Source organism: Nicotiana sylvestris, chromosome 10 (assembly GCF_000393655.2).
Source record: "Nicotiana sylvestris chromosome 10, ASM39365v2, whole genome shotgun sequence".
In the NCBI taxonomy this organism is placed as follows: domain Eukaryota; kingdom Viridiplantae; phylum Streptophyta; class Magnoliopsida; order Solanales; family Solanaceae; genus Nicotiana; species Nicotiana sylvestris.
This window is the reverse complement of record NC_091066.1, coordinates 89,892,671-89,902,261: the sequence shown is the minus strand read 5'-3', so window position 1 is coordinate 89,902,261 and position 9,591 is coordinate 89,892,671.

Below are 9,591 nucleotides of genomic sequence, written 5' to 3'. Positions count from 1 at the left end.
AAAATCTTCCGAAATACGCTTTCGATCAAAAACCCAACCAAACCACATATGAATGACCTGATATTTTGCACACACATACCAAATGACACAACGAAGCTACTGCAACTCTCAGAATTTCATTATAACCCCTGGCTCAAAATCTCACCTACCAACCGAAAATCGCCAAAACATCAACTTCGCCAATTCAAGCCTAATTCTACTCCGGACCTCCAAAACCCATTCCGATCATACTCCTAAGCCATAAATCACCTCCCGAAGCTAAAAGAACCATCACAACTCACATCAGATCCCTCTAACACATAAGTCAACATCTGGTTGACTTTTTCAACTTAAACCTTCTTAAAAGAGACTAAGTGTCTCATTTCTTACCAAATCCTCTGCGAACACAAACTAATCAACTCGATCACTGAAAATACGGATAACGACGCATAAAAAGCAAAAATGGGGGAAACAGAGCGGTAACTCATGAGACGACTGGCCGGATCGTCACATCCTTAATCTTCACACTCATGGCAGTCTTGAACTTCCTTAACTTCTGCTTGACAGGATGGAATACTGGATCAGTTGGAAATTTATGAACTACCAATTCAGTGCTCAAACCCGGCATGTTGTCATATGACCATGTAAAAATATCTTTATATTCAAACAGTGCTTTGATTATTTCTTCCTTGATTTGTGGTTCATGGTGTACACTTATCTTGGTTTCCCTGATATTATCTGGATCTCCTAAATTGATTGCTTCAGTTTCATTCAAATTAGGCTTGGTTTTCTCTTCAAAATGATTTAGTTCTTTACTAATTTCCTCAAATGTCTCCCCTTTATCATATTCTATTTCATCATCACACTGTACTTTTTGGATTATTATTTCAGAGTTAGATTGGCTTTTAAGACTTGGCCGAAAATTCCTTATGCATGTCATGTCATTGAAACCAACATAAAAAGAACTGTACAGAGAAAGACAAAAATGACACTATCAGGAGTAATGGAAAAAAGGGAAATTACATTTCATTGAAACTAAAGGATAGAAGGGTTTGTACATCAAAACAAGCGAAAAATAAAAATCTAGATAACAAAAAGAAAAACAAAGAAACCTACCAAAACTCCCTCAGAGTAGGGAGAGGAGTAGCCTTCCAGTTGTTAAGCTTTACATTTTGCCCAATAAACTACATGTCTGCTTTTCTAGAACCCTCCCTAATTTCTACAATGTTCACTTCATCAAATAGACTCTAGAACCCTCTGGTCAATTCTTCATCAAAGTTGACCACAGGCTTTGGAACTGCAAATATCGGGCGCTTCACGACCCCTAACTTGATGAAGGACTTGTAGAGGCGTGGGAAAGGCTTAGGGAGAGACCATGCCTTCTTTTTCAACTTTTTATCCTTCTTCACATCCTCCCTTGTGGGCTTGAATCCCAGACCAAAAGTATCCAGATTTTCATGTAAAGACACTGGCTGCAGGATACTTTGCAAAGATGAGCCCAAACCCTTGCCCAACACAAAACCATTCTTCAACATTTCATTTTCTACCATGACGGTTGCAGAAGCTAGCTTTGGACCTGGAATACATTCCCCTTCCGGAACCTTCTCAACTGATACTGTTTCAGAAACTTGGTAAACCCAAGGCCCCTTATCGTCTTCGGCCTCAATAAATGGGACGGATATATCATTGTAAGCACATAAGTTCTCGTCACAATGCACAACAATTTCCTGTCTGTCCCACTCGAACTTTACCATCTGGTGCAGAGAAGACGGGACTGCCTTGGCAACATGTATCCAGGGTCTGCCCAATAGAAAATTGTAGGAGAAATCCACATCTAGTACTTGGAATTCCATGGTAAATTTAACTGGTCCTATTGTTAGTTCGAGCACGGTATCACCAACAGAATCCTTTCCCCCTCCGTCAAAACCTCGAACACATACATTGTTCTTGTGGATCCTTTTAGTATTAATTTTCAACTTTTGCAGAGTGAAGAGAGGACAAATGTTTGCACATAAACCATTGTCAACTAGCACCCTTGTGACCACGGAATCCTCGCATTTCACTGTGATATAAAGAGCTCGATTGTGCTCTGTACCCTCCAAAGGCAGCTCGTCATTCGAGAAAGTGATCCTGTTTGCCTCAAATATCTTATTGGAAATATTCTCCAAATGGTTCACTATGATCTTATCAAGGACATGAGCCTCATTCCAAAATCATCATGAGGGCCCATCGGTGCTCGTCTGAATATATCAATAATAAGTATAAAGGGAAAGAAGTGGAAGAGAAAGTTAATGAAACCTTATCAAGTGAGTTATTACTATCACTCACTTGTAATTCCATGGAACAGCCTTGGTGTTATCTATCAGTAGCTGGGTCACAGGTTTAATAATAACAGGGGCAATGCAAGCCCCTTCCATGATAATGACAGGCTTACTTGCTACCCCCGGCATGACCACTTTCGGCTTTCCTTGCTTTGTTTCAACATCATCTGGGAACCCCTTCACGACTACCACATATGGTTTATCATTGGGAATGCTTAGCTTGTCTGCCAGCCCTTCTGCTATCGAAGATGTTGCCTTTTTAACAACTGGAGTTTTGACTAGATTACTTTTACTGGCACAGATCATCATAACCGACTTTGAAGGCTTTTTGGGCTCCTCATCCTTATGCACTATCTCAATCATGTGTATTTCGGCATGGGCTGTGGACCACATTTTGGTTTGTATCAATAAGCTCCTGGATGGCGCTCTTCAAATGGCAACACTTTTCTATATCGTGCCCTAGAGCATCAGAACAATATGCACATCTGAGGGAATATTCCAGGTTTTTCAGAGGGGGATTTGGTAATTTTGACTCAATCAGCCTTAGAACGTCCAATTGCCTCAACCTCTGATACAGACTGGTGTAAGACTCTCCAAGCGGGGTGAAAGTTTGTTTCCAATGATGCCTTTCCCTTTTATGCTCCGGCCTGGGTCGAAAGCTGGGACCAGAAGGGTTTTGGTATGTTTGTGGAGGTGGGTAAGATTTTTGTGGAGCTGGGGCACGCTATTGCGGGTAAGGAGGGGGTTGATCATATGACTGTGCGTGGTGGACGTGGTATTGCGGTGGCCTAACTGAATATTGAGTGTCTTGGAGTGGGAATAAGTGTTGGGGTGGATTATATAGAGCTTGGGTATAGGTTTAGGTTGGGGTCGAGGATGGGTGTAATGATGAGGTGAACCCCTTAGGCCATGCCACAATCCTGAGACGACCATAGCAACATTTTCTCTCTTCCTTTTCCCTAACACACCTCTGGTGACATTCTGGATCGCTTGTGTAGTTGGTTTGATGAAAGAGTAACTCATGATCTTGCTTGATTTGAGTCATTCCTCTACCATTCCTCCCATTTTTACCACTTCATTGAAAGACTTACCTATGGCCAGATCAGATGACCAAAGTAAGTAGGCTCCAAGGCCTGAAAAAGGTACTCCACCATTTCATCTTCCTCCATTGGAGGGTTGACTCGTGACGCCTGTTTTCTCCACCAAAAACCATACTCCCTGAAACTCTCACTGGGATTTTTCTCTATCTTAGTCAAGGATAGGCTATTTGGGATAATTTCTACGTTGTAGAGGAAATGCCGAGTGAAAGCCTGAGCCAAGTCATCCCAAGTATACCACTTGTTGTTATATTGGCGGGTTTACCATTCCAATGCTGCACCACTCAAACATTGACTAAAATATGCCATCAGTAATTCATCTTTCCCACCAGCACCCCTCATTTTGCTGTGGGACACAGGGTCTCCATGCCCGTCGTACAAGACAAATTTTGGAATTTTGCATCCGACAGGCAGCTGGACATCGGGAAACAAGCACAGATCCTTATATGCCACACTCACTTGGCCACCTAAACCTTGCATATTTCTCAATGACCACTCCAAGCTCGTTACCTTCCTAAATATCCCCTCTTACTTCGTGTTTTTGGGTGGCTTCTTAGTTTCGACAGGAAGTTCAAAGTGAGGAGTGTAGGAGTAGTGATCCGGGACTTTGAAGGTGGGCTCTGGGGCATAGTACTGATTATCTTGGGTTTGGAATGTCGACTCACTAGAAGATCGATGGAGGGTAGCTTGTTGAGGTGCTACAAAGATAGGGGTAACTGGAGGATCAGGGTATGTGAAGTGGTTCCATGATAATGGTAAGGGGTGAATTTTGGTGAGTGTTGCGGGGATAGATCGACAATGGTGGGATCTTGAGACTGAGCTAGTGGTGGGATGAAAGCAGGGTTGGCGGGATATGATGGTGGAGGATGCCCCTTAATCCATGCTTGGAACATTTAAGCCATTTGGTGCTTCAACTTATGTACCTCTTCTTTCAAACCAGACTCAAATTCCTCCATCTCTCTCGGCGGGTCAATAACACTCACGTCCAATTCTTTGCTAGCCATGATCGCCTTGCGTTTAGATTTGGTTTTTTATGGCTGGCTCGCCAAAATACCAAACAAACTAACCACTATCCTGTACTCAATGACAACAACAAACTTGTTAGTGTTTAAGGGTTTAACAGATAGGCAACAGCACGTTTGTGATGCAATGCACCTGAATAATTAAAAGTTTCTATTATGTATTTGAACGGTCTCATGTTTCATCACGACCTGAACTAACTTTTTTCACTTTGCACTTTCTCTTCTCATTTTCTTTTTCTCTCCTGCCTCTCTTTAGCCACTATTGATTTTCTTACTTGGTTCTTGTCGCTCCACTTTTATTTATTTTTTGCACTTTCTTCTGTTCTCTTGTTTTGCCACTCTTTTTCTCCTCTTTTTATTCTATGGCTATGATCGAATCCTATGGGGATTACCTACGTATCATGACGCTTCATGAATCACATCATTACGAAGTTCAGGATATAAATGCGAAATAAAAGAAGGTAACATTTTTGGGTTTTCAAATTGTCATTAAAAAAAACTTCCGATTTTCCTCTATTACGAAACCTTAGAATGCCACGATGAAAGCAAAACATCTATGCTCTTCCCACTTCGATCAGTTCCCTTTACTACAGATTCCACTTTCCGGGTCTTCAAATCCTCTTACATGCCCATACCGCTGGTATATGAAGTGTAGAGTAGAAAATCCACTTGCCAAATCTGCATACTGGACATACCTACTTATTTTTAGTAAGTCCATAAACTTGTGGGGAGTGACGGCCCTTGGGGCGACCATGTATTTGTGCCTCAAACCCTCTGTACTCCCAGTATAGCCCGATATATCCTCCAAGGTAGGTGTAAGTTCGAAGTCCGAGAAATGCAGAACGTTGTGAGCTGGGTCCCAGAATGTCACCAATGCGTTTATTATATCACCCATAGGCCTAATCTTTAATAACCCGGTGAGTTCCCCCAGGTAATGGTTGACCATGTCTCGTCCTTGCTCACCCAAATCTTCCCACCACATATGAAGTGCCAACGGAGTCTTAGTCATAACCTTAATCGGTAAATTTTGACTCGTGTTCATTCTGCACATTTAGATTAGAGTGATTGGTTTAAAGACAAAGTGAATCTTATTTGAAAACTGATAAAAAGGGTTTATTTTGAAAATTTTCAAATAAATCAAGTCTGCTTTTGCGAATACGGCCCTTTAGCACTTCAAAATGGAAGATTTTAGGGATGCGTTTGCTAGGTGGTCAAAAATTAACAAAGAAATCGTCGGTGACTATTCTTGCAAAAACAGCCTTCCGGCATCCCGTCGGGACATTTGTCTATTTAGACAAAAATGGCATCACCCACTTTATTTACGACTGAAAAAATGACGACATTTCATATTTTTGGTTACTTTTACAAAAGCGGGGATGGACCCGATGGGGGTTGCTTATGTATCACATATCAAGTGAGAATCAAAGCATAGTTTGGTTAGTTTTGACGTACCAAGAAAATATAAATCATTTTGGACTGACCTTTTCCCCTTTTTCTCTTTTTTTCTTCTTTCTTTTTTCTATTTTTTTTTGCAAAATTTTGGTAGAGTTTCGGGATATTTTGAATACCATTTTTGAGAAACAGATGAATTTCTCTCTCATACATCAATCTTTGTTTTCTTTGATTGTTCTTCCTTAATCTAGAGGTCGGTCAACATGCAAGCCGAAAAAAATAAATGCATAGGTAGCACGTAAAAATGCATCAGGTTGGTCTTTTTATTTCGGGTGCACCTGTCCTAGACGGACCCAAACCCTGTGTTGTGTCCCCAAGGTCAAATGCACGTGATGCAAATAAGTGCCCCTATAAGGGATCCGGCATGAGGCTATGTTATTCTAGGTTCGAACCAGAGATTCTGGGTTCGACCCCCAACAGAGTCGCCAGAGCTGTCACACCTCCTTTTTCTACCCGAAAGTGATATAAGGGAGTTTTTCCAATTAAAGTGATAATAATCAAAATGGGATTATTTATTTAAGGTTAGAGTCGTCATTTGGGATAATTTATGGTGTCCCAAATCACCGGTTTAAAATCCCGAATCGACGAAGTTTGACTCTGTTTTACGGTCCGCAAAACACAGAAATCTTGGTAAGGAATTCTGTTAACCCGGGAGAAGGTGTTAGGCATTCCCGGGTTCTGTAGTTTTAGCACGGTCTCTCAACTATTATTATTGGCCTAATTAGCTGATTAATTATATATTTTATACCTATTGTGCATTTTTACCTTTGACCGCTTTTAATTATTTATGGAACTATTCTGGAACAAGTTACGATTATCGTACACTTGTTTGTTTGCTACACATTACGAATCGTGTCACGGGAACCGTACCCACGATCTACAACATGTTTAATTTATTAACATTATTATAAGTTATGGCCAGGTCACATGAAATGTGCACCGGGATTTGAAAATTATTTATCACAACTACGTCACGGGAACCGTACCCGTAGCTATGATGATTTTTTATTATAAGCGCGCCTAAAGAAAGCTACGAAGGTTCGGGTTTAAACTAAATCAAAATATAATATAAGGCTTCTATTTATAGATGAGTATTGGGTGTCTAATTATTTTAGGACAAATTGAGCCAGCAGAGAGCCCATTAAGGCATTTGATCACAAGTTTTTTAAAGAAGAACAACGCTGGCACTCTTTGGGCTTTGAAGTTGAGCCCCAAAAATGAGAAAGGCCCAGAACCACGCCAGGGGTGATTATGACCAAAGCCACCCCATTTGGGCCAATGCCTGGCCCAATTGCCACTAAATCCTTAATGAAGCACGACCCTCTCGAAATAGAATACAACCAGAGATTTTAGTTAATTAACAATATTATTAATACAATATTAACATAAACTACAAATTGATCACATTAAGACCAGTCATGTAACCCTTTCTACCATAACTGCAATTCTAAGATAAGATCTGAACATGATTTGGCAATTAAACCATTTAATTTCTCTTAAACAGGGGTAAACTTGGACGTCAAAATCCAAATGAGACACCATGACCAACATGGCATCTCACACCCTTTAACACATAAACGAGAAAAGAGCTAATAACAACATCCATCACCCTGGACTTTGAACAAGACCACAAAAACCTAAACTATTTTGAGTACTCAAACATGAGGGCCCTTAAAAGCAGCCCTCAAAGAGCATCTTTTTAACAGAATTAGACAACTGGCTGTCTCTAATTGGTTTTAGTATTTTGTACAAGCCAAATAGGGCTAGCTGCCCATGTTCTAGAACCCTCTACTTGCCTTATCTCAATTTCCTATTTACCCACCCTTTAAAAGACCCCTTTAAGTTATTGTTTTAATTCTTGTACCCCTCACATATTTCAATTAAGGCTGAAACGGTTAAAACAAAACCACTGAATGAAATAAAAACTGACCTAAGCTAATTATGCAGTTAGGCATACACTAATTAAACTAAACTATTTAAGGATTTACTAATTAGGCATGAATCAAACCAAGTTAATGAACCCTAGAAAAACTGATTAAAATTAATTAATGTTATGACTTATACCAACTGGCTGATTAATCAAAGAGAAATTCAAAATAAACAAAGATTTGAATAAATTGAACAAACCAAGACACGGCAGACCAACAATTACCCTAGAAGAAACCTAGCTGAATTACTGCCTTATTAAAAGAGCTGATTTGATTTTCTTAAACACCTAAATTAACTAGTAATTAATAACTAATAATTAAACTAAAGATTAATCACAGACTAATGTCAAAATTTAAGAAAATAAAAGAGAAAGAAACAAATAAAAATGGAATAGCAACAAATAGCGTGGAAAGTACTAGGAAGATGGAAATTAAACCTAAAATGAAAACAAGAAATGTACCTATTGAGAAAACAAAGAAAAATTTGAGGCGGATCTATGGCTGGATTTCAAGATGGCTCGGAATTGAACCAAAATGATTGTTCTTGTCAAGAACAATCCATTTGGGGTGAGTTTCGAATTACACTAACTAAGGAATCCAGAGGAATCGGAACATGCAAGCACAGTTGCTTTTGATTCTCAAATTTGAGATTCGACGGGTTCAAGGAGGATTTAAGGATTTGTTCATGGATTTGGAAAGAAAGGGGAAAGGTGATTATAGGGTGAATATTTGGGTGAGTTTGGAGACCGACCGCCGCCGTGAAAAGATTTCTGGTGGGCGGCGGCTAGGGTTTAGGTTGTTTGAAGTGGAGAATAATTTAGGGAGGCTAGGGTTAGGTTGTAACAGAGACGGGGTGGGAAATAGGGTGTTCTCTATGGTTTGGGGGATCGTTAGGACATATATATGGGTGGGGATGGTTAGTTCCCAACCGTTCGATCTAAGGAGATCAACGGCTAGGATTGGGACGGGCTGAAACGACGTCGTTTGGGTTAGTGGGTAAGCTGGGTTGGGTAAAAGGATTTGGGCTTGGTGGATTTGGAAAGGGAATTGGGATTCTCAGACCAAATGTTGCCCATTTTCCAAATTAAACAAAGCCTACCTATTTCTTTGTCTCTCTTTTTTGGATTTTCCATTTTTCCATGATTTAAACTTTCTCAATTAACTAAAAATCCTAAACTAAAGGACTAATTTATATAAATAAATTAATTGCTTTTTAACATAAAAATGATTAATTAACTTAGAGTTAAAGAAAGAAAACTACTAATTTGTAACTAAAGCCTAAAAATGTAAAAATGACCAATATTTTTTATTTTTTTCTGTTAATGCAATTAATTAACAATTTAAACGTAAAAATGCAAATATCAACCTAAAAACGCAATGCATGAAAATTGAATATTTTTTGGATATTTTCTATGCTTTTCTAAAATATTAAAATGCAACTAAAATGCAAACAATTAAGCAGATATTCCTAAAAATTTCATAAAAACTAAAATAAATTAGAATATATCTAGGTTATGATTTTGTAAGAGTATTCCGGTTGGATAAAAATGATGTGTTCACACCACACTTTTTCCTTAAAGAATGAGAAAGAAGAATGATGACCACATGTTTCACAAATTTCTAGATATGCTGAAGCAGATGCACTCGAACATCCCTTTGGTGGACATGGTCTGTGATATCCCAAAATATGCAAAATACATCAAGGATATAATGGAAAATAAAAGGAGGTTAACTGAGTTTGAAACCATCGCACTTACTAAAGAGTGCACTTCCAGGATTCAACACAAGCTTC